At 44.1% G+C, this 19,538-nt stretch overlaps 1 long non-coding RNA gene across 2 annotated transcripts; it reads left to right on the forward strand.

Annotated features, from left to right (window-relative positions):
- Positions 1 to 510: 510 nt before the first annotated feature.
- LOC129817377 (uncharacterized) lies at positions 511 to 11,032 on the forward strand. 2 transcript variants are annotated; one of them, XR_008753701.1, is made up of 3 exons: positions 511 to 5,563; positions 5,664 to 5,767; positions 6,167 to 11,032. It is a non-coding gene; the product is annotated as an uncharacterized LOC129817377 (long non-coding RNA). The 2 variants fall into 2 exon arrangements; XR_008753702.1 differs by having other exon boundaries at positions 511 to 5,767.
- The last annotated feature ends 8,506 nt before the right edge of the window (positions 11,033 to 19,538 follow it).

Here is a 19,538-nt window from a genome sequence, read left to right on the forward strand (position 1 = left end):
AAAAAGTTATACAGCCAAGCGCCTTCTTCACCACACTGTTTGTGTGGGTGGACCATTTCAGATTGTCGGTGATGTGTATGCCGAGGAACTTGAAGGTTTCCACCTTCTCCACTGGGGCCCGTCGATGTGGATAGGGGTGCGCTCCCTCTGCTGTTTCCTGAAGTCCACGATCAGCTCCTTTGTTTTGTTGACATTGAGGGAGAGGTTATTTTCCTGGCACCACTCCGCCAGGGCCCTCACCTCCTCCCTGTCTCATCATTGTTGGCAAACAGGCCTACTACTGTTGTGTTGTCTGCAAAGTTGATGATTGAGTTGGAGGCGTGCATGTCCACGCAGTCATGGGTGAACAAGGAGTACAGGAGGGGGCTGAGTACGCACCCTTGTGTGGCCCCTGTGTTGAGAATCAGTGAAGTGGAGATGTTGTTTCCTACCTTCACCACCTGGTGGTGGCCCGTCAGGAAGTCCAGGTCCCAGTTGCACAGGGCGGGGTTCAGACCCAGGGTCCCGAGCTTAATGATGATCTTGGAGGGTACTATGGTGTTGAAGGCTTAGCTACATGACCCGCTAAACCGCTCATTTTAACACCCGCCAGCTTAACCCGGAAGCCAGCTGCACCAATGTGTTGGAGGAAACACTTTTCAATTTAAGACCAAAGTCAGCCTGCAGGCGCCCGGCCCGCCACAAGGAGTCACTAGAGCGTAATAAGCCAAGGAAAGCCTCCTGGGCCAAACCCTTACTTAACCCGGATGACGTTGGGCCAATTGTGCGCCGCCTTATGGGATTCCCAGTCATGGCCAGTTACACATCCTGGGATTGAACCCGGCTCTGTAGGAACACCTCAACCACTGCGATCTTGCCACCCATTCTAAAACTAACTGCAGATCTTTGTTAATTGTTGCAGTCATTTCAGTCGCTGTAGTAGCTGACATGTATAGTGTTGAGTCATCCGCATACATAAACACACTGGCTTTACTCAAGGTATGTCGTTAGTAAAGGTTGAAAAAGTAAGGGGCCTAGACAGCTGCCCTGGGGAATTCCTGATTCTACCTGGATTATGTTGGAGAGGCTTCTGGTAAAAAACACCCTCTGTGTTCTGTTAGACAGGTAAATCTTTATCCACAATATAGCAGGGGGTGTAAAGCCATAACACATACGTTTTTCCAGCAGCAGACTATGATCGATAATGACAAAAGCCGCACTGAAGTCTAACATAACAGCCCCCACGATATTTTTATCATCAATTTCTCTCAGCCAATCAGTCATTTGTATGATAGTGCATTGATCAGTTACAGTTTAAGACCTACTTTTTTTGTTTTTCCCCCAGTCGACCTTTTAAGGGCTACCTATCTGTTGTCTAATGGACACAGGATCACAAGATCACAAGCCCTGGCCAGCAGGGCACACTACTGGGAGACCCCTCAGCATGGTTATCCCTAAAAGAAGCTAATGGATTGAACATTCAATATTTGTGGTATGTACTGTTAGATGTGAAAATGGGTGATGTTCTCGTTCCTGACTGTGGTATTGTGGTTGTCCAAGACCATTGTTTGGCCAATACAGATGGCCTAGTGGGAACAAACATAATAAAAAACTGCTGGGACACCTTGACAAAAGACAATTTGACTGTGCCTTTCTAGTGGACACTTTTAGCAGCAGGTGTGGTAAAGGCCATGAAGGTGTGCACCAAAGTTTGCAGCCACCAATGGGATTACAGGGTATGTACGTACCATTAATTGCTATCCTCTGAAGACTCCAGGTTCAAAGTGAAATCCTGGTGTGGGGTCAGACCAGAGCGGGAGAGGAGGGCAAGGACTACCAGTGTCTAGTGGAGCCAATCTTTGAGAATGAGTTGCTCATCACCCAAGCTGTGTTCAGAGTCCAGCAGGGAAGGCTGCCTATCCGACTGAGGAACATCGGAGACTGCCCTACGTCGACACCAAAAACTTGCCATGGCCTTCATAGTGAACCCTGCAGACGTCATACAGGAGAATGATGTGAGTATATCCAGGGCGGGGGAACAGGCTTTGCAAGACAGTTTAACACATGTATAACAATCAACAACAGACAGCCTATACAACAACCGACTACAGAACAGCCTATACTAGTTGACCTGACAGGTGTAGACATTTCCCCTTAACAGAGAATGAAACTGCAAGCACTGTTACATAAGCACCAGGCTACATTTGCTGCCCATGGTAAAGATTATGGAAGACAACCATAGTGCTGTTAGGCAGGGCTGAGCAGGTGAACCCAAGTGCAGACTCAGACGAGGAGACAGGAATAAGGTAACTAAGATATTTATTGAAAAGCAGGGGGGAGATGGGGTGCAGGCCAGGGGAAACTCAGGCGGGTAGCAGGGAACCAGGAACTGAGGCTGGGGCAAGGGGAGTAGGGGCAGGGTAACCAGGTCCGGAGTGGAATCCAAGGAAGCAGTAGAGCGGGGTCCAGGGCAGGGTAGCAGGACTGACGAGACGAAGGACTGGAGACAGGGACCAGAGTCGGAGCAGACTGAACTGTAGCAGAGAGAAAAGCAGCGTCAGGCTAGGGAAAAATTGGCACAACAGGATAACAAGATCTAAGCAGGAACAAACGGCTTGAAATGACTGAGCAGAGGCTACGATTTGGCAGCGTGGAAGTGGTGGGGCTGAGTATTTGTAGAGGTCTTGATTATGGAACAGTTTGCAGCTGGTGGGGATACGCTCAGCCTCCAGCACACCTGTCTCTACTCACACAATCACATACACCCACAGAGAGAGAGAGGGAGAGAGCACTGGGGGAGTGGCGGCAGGTTAGGGAGACCTGATGAGAAGTAGAGGGCATGGCAGGAGCAGATGTAACAAGTGCAGCATATGATCTCCACTGGAGATATAGGCCCAGTCAGAGAGCGCCACAGACAAATCCCTCCCAAAATGTACCAAGAAGTGAAAACTGTCACGTCTGCTCCCGCTCTGGCGCTCGAGGTCGCCAGGCTGCTGAGCATTACACACAAATGTCATAAATTGTTACGCGCACCGGCGCTTCGTCGGACTCACCTGGACTCCATCACGTCATTGATTGCCTCCCCCATATCTGTCACTTCCTCTGTTTCATTACTGTGTCTGCATTGATGTTGTTATGTTTCTCCTGTCCAGACGCTGGTCTTGTTTTGTTTCATGGCTATTAATTATTAAATACACACCCTGTACTTGCTTCTCGTCTTCCAGCGTCTGTCGTTACAGAATCGTAACAGAAAGCATTGATTCAAGGTATGTTGAACTCAGGAATAGTTAACCCATGTACTATCCCATGGGCAGCCCCTATTGTTTTGGTTAGAAAGAAGGATGGCATATTGAGATTTTGTGTGTACTATCATAAACTAAGCTAAATTAAACACAAACCCACAATGATGCTTACCCACTCCCTCGTATAGAGGAATCTCTAGCCAGTTTGACCAAAGCCAAGTACTTCTCAACTTTAGACCTTGCTATTGGCAGGTCCAGATGTCTCCAGCACATTATGGAAAAGACTGCCTTTACAACTCCAATGGGTTTGTTCGAGTTTGACCGGATGGCATTTGGGGTTATGCAACTGGCCTTCTACATTCCAAAGATTGATCCAAACATGTTTAGGAGAGCAAACTCTAGAATCTCTTTTGATCTATCTGGATGATGTTATTGTGTTTTCTAAAGATCTACATCAGCCCATCTAAATCACATGGATTTAGTGTTCAGCGAACTAGCTAAGTATGGACTCAAACTGAAACCAAACAAATGCAATTTTCTGAAGCAAGAAGTACAATACCTGGGGCATCGGGTATCTCCTGAAGGAGTATCATCAGACCCGGACAAGGTCAAGTGTGTGTGCAGGACTGGCCCACGCCCAAAACGGTAAAAGAACTTTGGTCATTTCTTGGCTTAGCAGGATACTACCGTAGATTTGTAAAGGACTTTGCCAGAGTGCCAGCCCCTTACTTGAGTTGTTAACAGGGCTGGCCCCAAAACAAACAAGAAAGTCTCTCGACTCTCCTACCCTCACTGGCTGGAATCAGGCATGTAATATGTCTTTTGCAATCTTAAAACGGTCCCTCACTACCTCCCCAACTCTAGCTGACATCTGTATACAGATGCCAGTAACAGAGGCTTGGGGGCAGTTCTAGCCCAGGTACAAGAGGGTAAAGAATGGGTAATCACATTTGCAAGTAGAAGCCTCCATCCCTCAGAAAGAAATGACAGTAACTATAGCTCATTTAAACTTGAATTCCTTGCACTGAAGTTTGCAGAATACCTCAATGCCTCACCTATTGTGGTTTATACAGGCAATAATCCTCTGGTACATCTAAACTCAGCTAAATTGGCAAGCAGAGATGGGTAGCCAGATTGGCAAGTACTGTGTAGGACGTAATAACCAGAGTGCAGATGCCTGGTCTCGTTTCCATCCAGAAAACACCATTCCAAACCAGCTGGAGGACTGAGACCCGGCATTCCAGGAGATGCCACCCGAAGTGGTAAAGGCCCTGTGTGCGGGGGTGGGGTGGAGGACAAACAAGCCGTCAGAAGACCAGGATGCAGAAGAAGGACACGGCAAGCCACTCATACCAGAGAGAACTGTCTCAGAGGAAGAGCCTTCAAGAACCGCACTGTGCTTTATATCTTCCCATACTTATAAGAGAAAAATTAGAAAAATGACATGATCAGGCTACACTTTTACATTATCTCCATCAGAGATCCATTCCTGTTACTGAAACATGGTGTAGTACTTTAAGAGTTTTAAATGAAAATATGAGATAGTTACAAAACTGAAATGGTTGTTATATGGTAGGCCTAGTTTAAATGTACATTCAAAAACCTTTCCAATAACAGTAGATGTCTAAATGTGTGCTGAGTTAATTAACACAGGTCAGGCAAGGTTTCCATAAAGGAGTCTTAAACACTCCCACTGGGCACACAGTGGTTGAATCAACGTTGTTTCCACGTCATTTCAAAGAAATTACGCGGAACCAACGTGGAATAGACATTGAACTGACGTCTGTGCCCAGTGAGCTGTGACTGCTGAGAGAGGATGAGGGCAGCTACCTGACAGACAGGAACGAGAGTCGAAAGAGGCCCTAGATGTGCTCATCTTACATGGAAAGAGGGTGTGTTGTGTCGGACATTCCAGGACCTCAAAGAGGTAGAGCCGATTGTCCAGCTGGTTGTCCCTACTGGTGAGAGACAGCTGGGAACTGTATCATGGAAGGGCAGGCTACTGGGGAGGCAGAAAAGACCACAGCGCTTATCCATGCCAGATTCTATTGGCCAAACCTAGCCAGAGACATTCCAAATTGGTGTGCCACTTGTCAGCCTTGTGTCTTACGAAAGCACCAGCTTGTCTGAAACAAGCACCTTCAGTGTCAATCAAAACGTCAGCCCCTCTTGAACTAATGTCTATAGACTACCTAAGCATAGGCCATCCAGAGACCCTCATCACAATGTGCTGGTAATGGTAGACCATTTTACTAAATATACTTGGGCCACCCCTACTAGGGACCAGACGGAGACTACAACTGCAAATGCACTGTGGCAGAAGGTTATCCAGCCTTTTGAAGGTAATCCAGTTTATTGGACATTTTGAATATCAGTTTATAAAGAATCTATGTGGATTGTATGGAATAACCAAAAGTCACACTACTCCTTATCATCCATCAGGGAACGGCGGGTGTGAAAGATTTAATAGAATGATCATAGGTTTGCTGGGGACGCTTGGAGTGGAAAGACGGCGCTGGCATGACTACCTGCAGGAAATGATTGAGGTATACAGCAACACGTTGCACAGCACTACAGGGTATACTGTACACCTGCTGAAGAATCCCCTCTGCTGCCTGGGGAGTAGACACTCGTGAGAGACATTAGAGCAAGGGGCCGGGGTAAGCTTGCATACAATTTGGAGCAGCTCCCTCATGTGGTAGTTAAACAATCTGACCCAGAACTGCCGGTTTATGTGGTCAGACCAGGAAAAGTAGAGGGAGAGGGTTTTGCACCGTAATCTTGTTCATTTCTCCCAGTAGAGAGACCAGGACAACCCCCTAGTGAAGTTGATCTCCCTCTTAGACTAAACAAAGCCCCCAGCCACCCTCTGACTAACACGCCATTGAGAGATACAATTATAGCCCCTGTTGCTGTTCCCTGGATCGGATTTTGGGTCCCTACAGGTGCTGAGCCGGAAGCTGGAGATGGGTGCCATGGTGATGCAGAGAAACCACGAGCGGGAGATTGGTGCCATCGTGCCACGGAGACACTGCAGGTGGGAGATGGGTGGCCATGGGACTCCAATCTGAAGATGGGGACCGCTGTGACAGGGCTGAAAAGGGCTAATGTAACCTTTGTGAACCAAGGTGATCTACAAGGACCACTAAGGGAGTTCACCCCATAAGAAACAGAGACTTAGGTTAAACGGTTGGGTTATGTTATGGCCATTGGGGACACTGACGTTTCAGTAGGGAAGGATGTAACAGGGTTCTACAAACCTGCTTAACGTTATTACTTCTGTCACTAGTGTGGTTTGACTGAGCACATATTTTATTTCCTTCACTTGACTGTTTTCACATTTTGAATTATTTGCACGCTTGAGAATCCTGCATTTAACGATTGATTTTGCGAACGTCACCATAGTTTGCTGTGTTTCACAATTGATTTAAGGTGTGTACTGTGCTGGTTACTCCCCTCTCTCTCTCTCGCTCTCTCTCTTCCCTTCCTACATAATGATCTCCATTCAGTTCTCTGGTAACAATGTCTGACACCAGGTGTTTCTGTTAAGGTTGGTCCGCTATCCTTTTCCTCTCCTCATGGTTGCCCTATTGTATAGTTATTGGAATGCTGTCTGATATCGGGTGTCTCTGTTAAGTCCTATGTGCCAAGGTCTGTGCTCTGCCCCATCTGGATCGTTGGAAACCCTGAGCTGTCCGTGAGCTATCCACGCAACTGGTGTTGCTACTGTAGATACTGCTGCTGAGACTGAGCTACCAAATGAACGTGTGCAGTACGTGAAGCAGACTACGGTGGGCCGCTCTGCTTAAACACCCCAACAGCAACGGATGAACTGAACTAGCCCACTCGACTGCGATTGCTGGCAATCTTTTTTAATCAACCTCTTTAATGAAGAACCTTTTTGTGACTCCCTTTCCTCTTCCCTTATAATATTTAATCAATATTGTTATATTTTGAATAGAGCGTGGGTGTGGTTTCTCTTGGTCATCCGGGTGTCAATGCTCAAACCTGGTTTATTCTGAAAGTATTTGCGTCTAGTCTCGCCCCTACACACACCGTTCCTTACAGAACCTGGTTTAGTAATTGTTGTGATCGGTGTCTAGGCAGCAGAATCCTCACAACATATTTCCAAGCTCTTTTATATATCTGGATGATGGTTGGTTCTTAAGTGGAGCTTGTACAGACGTGCTCAAACTTGTTAGTACCCCTCCACAAAAAACGAAGAATGCACAATTTTCTCTGAAATAACTTGAAACTGACAAAAGTAATTGGCATCCACCATTGTTTATTCCATATTTAATAGAAATCCGTCTTTGCGTTTGATTTTTTTATTCAACATAATATTGTAAATTACAAAACAAATAAATGGCATGGGCAAAAATGATGGGACCCTTAACCTAATATTTTGTTGCACAACCTTTAGAGGCAATCACTGCAATCAAACGTTTTCTGCAGCTCTCAGTGAGACTTCTGCACCTGTTAACAGGTAGTTTGGCCCACTATTCCAGAGCAAACTGCTCCAGCTGTCTCAGGTTTGATGGGTGTCTTCTCCAGACAGCAAATTTCAGCTCTTTCCATAGAGCTTTCTGACACTGGGCAGTATGTTTCACTCCAGAATGCCTTGATAGTCTTGAGATTTCATTGTGTCCTGCACAGATTCAAGGCACCCTGTGCCAGGCGCAGCCCCGGCACATAACCCAGCCTCCTCCATGTTTCACTGTAGGTATGGTGTTCTTTTCTTTGAAAACGTCATTTTTTTGTGTGTGAACATAGAGCTGATGTGACTTGCCAAAAATATCCAGTTTTGACTCATCTGTACAAAGGACATTCTCCCAGAAAGATTGTGGCTTGTCAATATGCGTTTTAGCAAATTCCAATCTGGCTTTGTTTTTCTTTCAAAAGTGGAGTCCTCCTGGGTCTTCTTCCAAATCAAATCAAATTTTATTTGTCACACACACGGTTAGCAGATGTTAATGCGAGTGTAGCGAAATGCTTGTGCTTCTAGTTCCGACAATGCAGTAATAACCAACAAGTAATCTAACCTAACAATTCCACAACTACTACCTTATACACACAAGTGTAAAGGGATAAAGAATATGTACATAAAGATATATGAATGAGTGATGGTACAGAACGGCATAGGCAAGATGCAGTAGATGGTATAGAGTACAGTATATACATATGAGATGAGTAATGTAGGGTATGTAAACAAAGTGGCATAGTTTAAAGTGGCTAGTGATACATGTATTACATAAAGATGGCAAGATGCAGTAGATCATATACAGTACAGTATATACATATACATATGAGATGAGTAATGTAGGGTATGTAAACATTATATTAAGTGGCATTGTTTAAAGTGGCTAGTGGTACATTTTTACATAATTTCCATCAATTCCCATTATTAAAGTGGCTGGAGTTGAGTCAGTATGTTGGCAGCGGCCACTAAATGTTAGTGGTGGCTGTTTAACAGTCTGATGGCCTTGAGATAGAAGCTGTTTTTCAGTCTCTCGGTCCCTGCTTTGATGCACCTGTACTGACCTCGCCTTCTGGATGATAGCGGGGTGAACAGGCAGTGGCTTGGGTGGTTGTTGTCCTTGATGATCTTTATGGCCTTCCTGTGACATCGGGTGGTGTAGGTGTCCTGGAGGGTAGGTATGGAGCCCACTTTCGCTCATAAAGCGACTGATGGTGCGATCAGAAACTGACGTACCTTCACCTTGGAGTACAGCTTGTATCTCTTTGGCAGTTATCCTTGGTTCTTTTTCTACCATTCGCACTATCCTTCTGTTCAATCTGGGGTTGATTTTCCTCTTGTGGCCGTGCCCAGGGAGGTTGGCTACAGTTCCATGGACCTTAAACTTCTTAATAATATTTGCAACTGTTGTCACAGCCTTTACCTTTACCATGCTTGTCTATTATTTTCTTTCTGATTTCCTCAGACAAATCTCTCCTTTGCTTTCTCTGGTCCATGTTCAGTGTGGTGCACACAATGATACCAAACAGCTCAGTGACTACTTTTCTCCATTTAAATAGGCTGAATGACTGATTACAAGATTGGAGACGTGTGGTACTAATTAAATAAACACATTTGTTTGAAGTACCAACAAATGTGTCCATGCCATTTTAGAATATCTTTGTAGAAGAAGCAATAATTCATATCTTTTCACAGGTTCTTTGCTTTATTCTATGACATACCAAAGGCATGCAAGTATACATGATAAAATTGAATTTTAATTTCAAAACTTTTCAGGAGGAATGAAGCATTATTTCAATGAGCTGTAAGGGTACCAACAAATTTGAGCACGTCTGTTAGTGGACCTTGTTGGCCTAGTTAAATTTAGCCTAATGGCAGTAGAATCAACCTAGTGCATGAGCAATGGGTATTCAATAGGGGACGTACAAAGGGGAGGTATTTGCTGTTTTTCTGACTTTGACCTACCTTAAACTGATATGAATTATAAAATGTCCATGTACTGCATGATTAGACTAGATACTAATGTTGACGCAGGAAACTCCAGAGACTGGGCTAAAGGGCACAGCTTTTTGTTTTTTGTCCTCAGACATTTAAGAATGAAACAAGTAGAAGTGGGTGTCTTGTCACAGTAACTCCGCTGTAGCTCCATTTCACCATGTGTTGTACAGAAGGCCATATGTCATCTTCTGGATCTGATTCATTGGATGAGAGAAAATAGAAGAGAAAGAGGTGTTCTGTATGTATTTGTATTTATTATGGATCTCCATTAGCTGCTGCCAAGGCAGGGTATTAAGAGTACTGTATGTTTGTAGGAGCAATGGAGTGATGTTGTCATAGCAGTAATGCTAGTTTCCTCTGAATGGCAACAGATCGTAGGCCTATTCCTGAGGCCTGAATAGGCTATTCTGTGATGATACCTTGAAATCGAATCAGTGACCACGAAAAATTGCTCAGTGATAGCCATTTTTTATTTATTTAGTTGATCTATTTAAGACCAGGCAGGAAAAAAACACCTCTACCACCACACCACAATATTTCAGTTTATGTTGGAACTTTGTCATGGCATTTTACTATTCAGTAAGCACAGCTGACTTTGCCAAATCTTTTTTCAAGTAGACTATTTTTTTAGTGGACTACACTTTTATTTCTAAGTTATATACGCAGATACCTCTTGAAGGGAAATATAACCTCTGATGAAATGCCATACACAGGCTTGAAGTGGGACAGGGTCTTGCATGTACTCAATTCAACTCTTTCAGCATGAGCTAAGACTTCCTGCCCCACTTCACGTCCCTCTGAATTTACGATTGGTCATGTAAAGGAAGCACAGCACATCCAGATGTGTGCAGCACATGCACGCTGTGATTTGTACCCATGTGAGGATGTAAGTCCAAATTTATCAGCATGTGCCCGTGCAAGGTATAGTTCTGTAATGTATACGAACATATAACATGTCTATTGGACCACAAAGTTCTCAAAGCATTTGGTTTCTCCCATTGCTGTTGTTAAGATTTACATCGTGTCGGCAAGGATAGGGATGTAGATATCGTTGCTATGCTCTAACTCATTGTCAGATGAAAGGATGAGGTATTGAGAAAGACAATGCAGGAACATGTCCTGACTTTGTTACAAAAAAAAAAGATAGAGGTGGATTTGTTAAGCCCAGACAGCCAGATAAAGAGACTCAGCTGATGCTTGATAGTGTTATCAGACCATTGCATGCCTCTGCCTCCTACATAAGCAGAGGACAGAGAGCATTAAAGCAGGTTGATGATAAACGTCACAGAAACCACACAGAGATTAATTAAAGAAGAATAAAGACCATAGAACAGAACTGTTATGTTTTTGTTTTCTTTCATTCAGGATTTAGATGGGTTCTGTCACTGGCATGAAAGAAACCATTCATTGTGGTAAGATCTGCTTATAGGCTAGAGGTATTTTGTTGTCAGGGGTCTGAATGAACTCAATGCTCTCAGCCAACTTAGTTTAACAACTAACTACATAAAATTGCATAGACTGCTGATTTACTCAAGTCTTTTCCCAGTGGAAGGGGAGGGATGGGCTGGTCACCTCTTCTGTGCAAGTCCAAAAGCATAAATCCAAGAATAATATTCTTGGCCTCTACACCCCTGCCCCTTGGTTTTACCATCCCTTTGATTTTTGACACCTTCAGTAGAATTATTCATTTGGGAATTTGTGAAAGGGAAACCATTGATATGGCCTGGAGCCCCTTTGAAAATGTAGGGCGATCTCACATGATTTACAGGTGTACCTCATTTTCAGGATCTGCCTCAGAGAGAGGTCAACATAACACACATAGAGGAAAGAAATAAATTCCAGGACAATAGCAATGCCTTTCTCCATTTTAGTGGAGATAAAGTCAGCAGCATAGCACCCTGCATCCTACTGCTGGCTTGTCTCTGAAATTAAGCAGGGTTGGTCCTGGTCAGTCCCTACATGGGAGACCAGATGCTGCTGGAAGTGATGTTGGAAGGCCAGTAGTGGGCACACTTCCCTCTGGTCTAAGGAGATCTTAATCCCCAAGGCAGTGAAGGGGAATTTGCCCGTGTAGAATGCCGTCTTTCGGATGAGACGTTAAGTGGGTGTAAAGATCTCATGACACTGGTTGTGAAAGTAAGGGTGTTTTACCCCTGTGTTCTGTCCCCATTCAATCATGGCCACCTAATCATCCCCCTGATTCCCAATTGACATATATCAGTTATAACCATGATAGCTGATGTGTGATGAGCATTTTGGCACAAAGTGGTTGCCGTGCATCACCCACGTGGGTGCTACACATTGGTTGTAGAAGAACCTACTGTAGGTGGAAAGGCCCTATATAAATCCAATCAATTATTATGATTCATTTAATGCATTGATTGAGATGATAAAACCTGTCTGGATGAATTCCTTTTTCACTGATATTGGATTGAGGCAGAGCATTGGAACACAACATTGGAATTTAGCTTACTCCTTGAAATAAAGGATTCAACAAGGACAAGTCACCCATTTGTCAAACAGAGCATTTGATGTTTTGTTTCCTGAATGATTTACAATACTTTTTTCACCCATTTGTCTTTTTGCATTGTGACAACTGTCACCAGGGGCCCCAGTGTGTCTCTCTCTCCTCAGCATTTCCCATAGTCACCATGTACACTTTGACAGGAAGAGCAGTATGGAGACTGAATGTCCTGGAATGTGACAAGGGGGCGTCAGAGGCATGTTAACACTCACAGCTTTGTTGCACAAACTCTAGTGGTCCGCTATTCAAAAATTCAACCAATTTAATTTCATCCCAATGGCGGAACCTAAAAAGAGCTGTATACTGAGATGCAAATGTACGTTTTTCGGTAATCGTCTCATCAATGGTGTGGAAGGTTGAAAGACAGAGATTACTATGGACCTGTAATGACAAAGCAGGCATTGTTTTGGTGACCCTCTCCTTTCGTCGTGGACACTTAATCAGTTACATTTCTTGAAAGACGCCCCAAAAAATGGCATTTAAAGTGTCTGAGCACCTTCTCGTGGGCTTTGATATTCAAATGAAACACAGTGCTATACAAACAGGCGCCTCGGCAGAGGAACAGGGAGTAAATCATATAGGATTTCGCTCGGATGAAAAGAGCTGCTCTGACATTTTCATAGTGAGCACTGGGGGACACTGAGGCAATGTTGGTTTAATAGGCAACTTTGAGGCAACTTTGATGGGGGTGGGGGCCACAAAAAATCTGAACTCACCATGAGGGGCCGCAGTATCTCACTGGTCTGTGTACCCACATCCATACCCCCCCCCACACACACACACACACACACATTGTGAGCAAAGCATTTTAGTGGCCCCTCTCTTGACAGCAGAGATACATTTATTTACATTTTAGAGTTCATTTCATGCAATTCTACACATTTTGCCATGGGCCGGAGAAAATTGCAAAACATTCTCTAACTCATTTCATGCAATTCTGCTCATTCTGCTATGGGGTGGAGATGAACATTTGCTGTTTTACACACTTTGGGGGGTGGGGGGGGCTTCAAAATGGGGTACTGGTTGCCCTTTCCTGGTTTAATGTCATGGTGGGAAGTTATGGCTGTGTGGATATTTTACCTCCCTAACCCTGCTCCTCTGGAAAAACTGCTAAGCACAACATGAAATGGTCAGATGAACCAAAATAGAGAGAATGACGCCACACGCAACCCTGCTTCGTGATCCCCCATCACTACTTAATGTCATTGTGGGAAGACATAGCATAATAGTTTGTTTTGCAATCAATGTTTTGCCAATGGGGATGATCTATTGGCTGTTACCCCAAGGAAGAACCCCAAAATATAAGAGATTGGCAAGACTCCAGAAATACATTACTGGGTCCATGTCTATGTTAAAATCTAACCAATTCTTCAATGCTCATGATCCTATCTCGTACTTGAAGCACGGCAAAGCTAGTTTCTTTCATTCCCATGCAGTGGAATGTCTGGATTTCTCCAAATTGATGGGCACAGTCTGGTATGCAATTAAGGTGTAGCTGTCACTAAGAGGCTTTCCAGGGTGAGTAACTTGTAAGGGCTGTTGCATCCAATGAAGTCAACTGGACACAATTAGCCTATTTGGAGAAAAGGGGATTTGCAAAAAGGCCCCTTTCTGTAAAATGAAGTATGAAATTAAACTAGCAAAGCACACAGACATAGATTTACTAGAACAGCAGTCCTCTCAGACTCTGTCCTGTCAGTCAGCTCCAAGTCCAGCCTGAAAGAGAGAGACATGACTGAATGATGACATTCACAATATCCACAGTGTGTGTTCACCGCTCATCTTTTGATGTGATGCCAGGTGGTGCCTTGATGTGCCAGCGACGTGAAACTTCACCCATCTGAGCACCAACAAGTGTATCCCCCTTTCACTGTCTTTCTCCCACTCTCTCTGCCCAGCCAAGCACCCCTCCCATACCCTTGTCTGCCAAATGAAGGGGCCTGTGAAAAATCAATGCTCTTTGGAGAAGTGCTTATCCTCTCCTTCTCCCTCCGCTTGGCTCTCCCTGCGCGCCAGCTTCTATCCTCACGTACTCCAATGTCGCCTTTGTTTCACACACACACACACACACACACACACACACACACACACACACACACACACACACACACACACACACACACACACACACACACACACACACACACACACACACACACACACACACACACACACACACACACACACACACACACACACACACACACACACACACACACACACACAGGCACACAGGCACAGAAACACAGACATACTACTCACAGAAATACAAATGATCTCACACACAAACACAAACGTTGTGCTTTGCGTGCCACCAGCTGCCGGTCCCTGGGTCCATTAATGTAAATGCAATGCAGGACACATCGCCTGTGATACAATGACGCTATAGGCTCCTGAGAGCTCTCATTTAAATGTTTGGAAACTTTTCAACTCTTCCTGCAGCGGAGTGCGTTTTTGTTTTAGTTTGGAGCTTCTGGAGTATCTCCTGAGGTCAGTATTATTCTTTGGTTGAGTTGTGTTTGTCTGACCTTTAAAAGGGTCACCCCCGGGAGGTGGCCAGTGAGAAGACCCATTTTTGTAAAAAGGAAAATATTATTAAGAGCCTGAGGTATACAAAGATAAAACGTTTCCATATTGGCTGAACCGAAGTGCTTGTGTATCCAAATGTTCTTGTGTCTATTTGTGTTGTGTATTTAGTTTAAGTTCGTGCCTCTGCTGAGACTTGATTAGATTTCTGTAGGAGGGCTGCCCAGGAAGGAATAACAATCAAGCTTCACCAAAGGTTACATCGACCTGGCACAGGACCGTCACTACATCTCCACCAAATGGTTTCAGGGACAACAAACATAACCGATGATTCAATTAAGTTGCAAGAGGTCTCTGGTATGATGTCAGGGTTTCTCATGCTGTGCAGATCTGTGAAGCACTACCCAGATTAGATTCCCACCACTGCTGTTGTCCCTTTGCTGTTCACTTCCTCTTTGTGTGTTGCAGAGGTACCCCAGAGCGGCATTCTCACACAGACTAGATGGTTTCCTGCCACAGATCTCCTCAGTGGTGAAAGCTGCCCACAGGTGGCCCACAGGTGGTCATGTGACCTCAGCGCCTCAGCGCTGACCAGCACCATTAAACATACAGGAACTGGCACTTTAATCTCTCTCAGCACAGCGGGGAGAGCCAAGATTACTTGCTTTTAGCCTGCACTATAGAAAATATGCCCGAATCTTGCTCGATGGAGCATGAGTGATTCTACCCTTATGTATTGGGTTGACCCTTTAGAGTCCTATGAGTCACAAGAATCAGGAGTGCTCCCAGGTGGCGCAGTGGCACCAGCGACTCCTGTGGCGGGCCGGGTGCAGTGCGCGCTAACCAAGGGAGACAGGTGCACAGTGTTTCCTCCGACACATTGGTGCGGCTGGCTTCCGGGTTGGATGGGCATTGTGTCAAGAAGCAGTGCGGCTTGGTTGGGTTGTGTTTCGGAGGACACATGGCTTTCGACCTTCGTCTCTCCTGAGCCCGTACGGGAGTTGTAGCGATGAGACAAGATAGTAATTACTAACAATTGGATACCACGAAATTGGGGAGAAAAGGGGGTAAAATTAAATTTAAAAAAAAGAATTTAAAAAAAAGAATCTTCTGAGTGGTCAGAATGTGGAGGTGGGAGTGGATTGTCAATATGGAGGTAGACCATCGAGACATGAGTCATGAGTGACATTTTCAGTTTGACAAAAGTCTCTGCTCACTGCCTTGGGAAACTTAACAATCGCACACCAAGTGCCTCTCATGGACCTAATTGAGCAGAAGTCTTAGGTGCTATACCAACTTTGTGGACTTGTGGTTAGAGTGCCCACTCTGAAAATGAAAGGTTGCGAATTGGATCCCTGGCCGAGTCATACCAAAGACTGTAAAAATTGGATCCGGTACATCTCTGCTTGGCATTCAGCATTAAGGAGACAGAATGGAGGTAAGGCCCTGCGATACACCAGTGTCCCTCCAGGGGGTGTACTTGTGCATCAAGCTGCCTCACGCTACAGAAACAGGAGATAGGCTCCTGTTCCTAAAAGCCATACTAGCTTGCACGCGCCAAGGCTCGTGCAAGGGTACTTACTACATATGTAGTGGGCAGTAATATTTGATATGTTAATATACATTAGATTATACAGGGCCTTCTTGAAAGTATTCAGACCCCTTGATTTTTAAATAAAAATACACAGAAATCTACACACACTACCCCATAATGACAAAGTGAAAACAGGTTTTTAGAATTTTAGTAAATGTATTAAACATAAAAACAGATACCTTATTTACATAAGTATTCAGACCCTTCGCTATGAGACTCAAAATTGAGCTCAGCTGCATCCTGTTTCCATTGATCATCCTTGAGATGTTTCTACAACTTGATTGGAGTCCACCCGTGGTAAATTCAATTGATTGGACATGATTTTGAAAGGCAAACACCTGTCTATATAAGGTCCCACAGTTGACAGTGCATGTCAGAGAAAAAACCAAGCCATGAGATTGAAGGAATTGTCCGTGGACCTCTGAGACAGGATTGTGTCGCGGCACAGATCTGGGGAAGAGTACCATAAAATGTCTGCATCATTGAAAGTCCCCAAGAACACAGTGGCCTCCATAATTCTTAAATGGAAGAAGTTTGGAACCACCAAGACTCTTCCTAGAGCTGGCCGTCCGGCTAAACTGAGCAATCGAGGGAGAAGGGCCTTGGTCAGGGAGGTGACCAAGAACCAGATGGTCACTCTGACCGAGCTTTAGAGTTCTTCTGTGGAGATGGGAGAACCTTCCAGAAGGACAACTATCTCTGCAGCACTCCACCAATCAGGCCTTTATTGTAGAGTGGCCAGACGGAAGCCACTCCTTAGTAAAAGGCACATGACAGCCTGCTTGGAGTTTGCCAAAAGGCACCTAAAGACTCTCAAACCATGAGAAACAAGATTCTCTGGTCTGATGAAACCAAGAATGAACTCTTTGACCTGAATGCCAAGCGTCACATCTGGAGGAAACCTGGCACCATCCCTACGGTGAAGTAAAGTGGTGGCAGCATCATGCTGTGGGGATATTTTTCAGCGGCAGGGACTGGGAGACTAGTCAGGATCGAGGCAAAGATGAATGTCGCAAAGTACAGAGAGATCCTTGATTAAAACCTGCTCCAGAGCGCTCAGAACCTCAGACTGGGGTGAAGGTTCACCTTCCAACAGGACAACGACCCTAAGTACACAGCCAAGACAACGAGGAGTCTCTCAATGTCCTATAGTGGCTCAGCCAGAGCCCAGACTTGAACCTGATTGAACATTTCTTGAGAGATCTGAAAGTAGCTGTGCAGCAACGCTCCCCATCCAACTTGACAGAGCTTTAGACAGGATCTGCAGAGAAGAATGGGGGAAACTCCCCAAATACAGGTGTGCCAAGCTTATAGCGTCATACCCAAGAAGACTCAATACTGTAATCGCTGCCAAAGGTGCTTCAACAAAGTACTGAGTAAAGGGTCTGAATACTTATGTGAATGTATATTTCAGTTTTTTATTTGTAGTATTTTTGCCCCAAAACCTGTTTTTGCTTTGTCATTATGGGATATTGTGTGTAGATTGATGAAAACATTGAAACAATTTTAGAATAAGACTTTAACGTAACAAAATGTGGAAAATGTCAAGGGGTATGAAAACTTTATGAAGGCACTGTATATACCTCACATGCAATTAGCCTATAAAAATTTTTATCTGACTCCATAAAGATCATTAGCAATATGCAAGAGACTATGGTTGAATTACACTAATAGACAATGAAGAAATGTCTGAGAATGGAGTTTTAAATACAAGTGTATTTAATTACTTTGTAAAATGATTGGATTCACATTCAAGGCATAAAGCTTCATTTACAAAGCATTAACACGCATTACAAGACATTATTCTAAGCATGGTCAGAGAGAGAGAAACCATAGCCTGAAAGGCTATGCCCCAAAAGTCCATGAGGTGGAGAAAGAAAGAATGTTTCACCACAGCAGGTCAGGAACAAATAAGAGGAAGAACAATGAATCCAATACCTTCGTATAAGCATCTGAGTTGCTTGGATTCTAAATATGAATTGTTGACCAATAGTATTACTATGAAGTTAACCCAATCAGATATCAGACCTGCATGATGTCACCTCTGCTTCTCAGAGGTGAGATAATGGGGGGTTGGCAAGATCAACACAGAGAATGGTGAATTCCTACAACAACACATAGGAAATTCTTGCATACAGTTGATAAGAAGAGTCACTTCGGGAGGTGCCCTACACATACAGTGCCCTCAGAACGTATTCACATCCCTTGACTTTGTCCACATTTTGTTGTGTTTCAATGTGGGTTTAAAATGGATTTGATTGTAATTTTTTGCCATTTTCAGGTCTTGCCATAGATGTTCAAGCAGATGTAAGACAAAACTGTAACTAGGCCACTCAGGAACATTCAGTGTCATCTTGATAAGCAACTCCAGTGTAGATTTGGCCTTGTGTTTTAAGATATTGTCCTGCTGAAAGGTGAATTTGTCTCCCAGTGTCTGTTGGAAAGCAGACTGAACCTATGATTTTGCCTGTGCTTAACTCTATTCTGTTTCTTTTTATCCTGAAAAACTCCCTAGTCCCTGTCGATAACAAGCATACACAACCATAACATGATGCAGCCAACACCACGCTTGAAAATATGAAGATTGGTACTCAGTAAAGTGTTGCGTTGGATTTACCACTAACAACGCTTTGTATTCAGGATATTTTTTGCAATTTTGCTTTGGTGCCTTATAGCAAACATGATGCATGTTTTGGAATTGTTTTATTCTATACAGGCTTTCTTCTTTTCACTGTGTCATTTAGGTTAGTATTGTGGAGTAACTACAATGTTGTTGTTGGGGTGGCAGGTAGCCTAGTGGTTAGAGCGTTGGACCAGTAACTGAAATTTGCTGGGTTGAATCCGTGAGCTGACAAGGTAAATAATCTGTCGTTCTACCCCTGAGCAAGGCAGTTAACCCACTGTTCCCCACTAGGCTGTCATTGTAAATAAATAAAAATCTTAACTGACTTGCCTAGTTAAATAAAGGTTACATGTTAAAAAATTAATTAAAAAAATGATGATGCATCCTCAGTTTTCTCCTATCGCAGCCATTAAACTCTGACTTTAAAGTCACCATTGGCCTTATGGTGTATAATATCTGAGCCGGTTCATTCTTCTCCGGTAACTGAGTTAGGAAGGACGCCTGTATCTTTGTAGTGACTGGGTATATTAATACACTATCCATTGTGTAGTTAATAACTTGCTCACTGCTCAAAG

The sequence above is a fragment of the Salvelinus fontinalis genome, chromosome 20 (genome assembly GCF_029448725.1).
Source record: "Salvelinus fontinalis isolate EN_2023a chromosome 20, ASM2944872v1, whole genome shotgun sequence".
NCBI lineage: Eukaryota > Metazoa > Chordata > Actinopteri > Salmoniformes > Salmonidae > Salvelinus > Salvelinus fontinalis.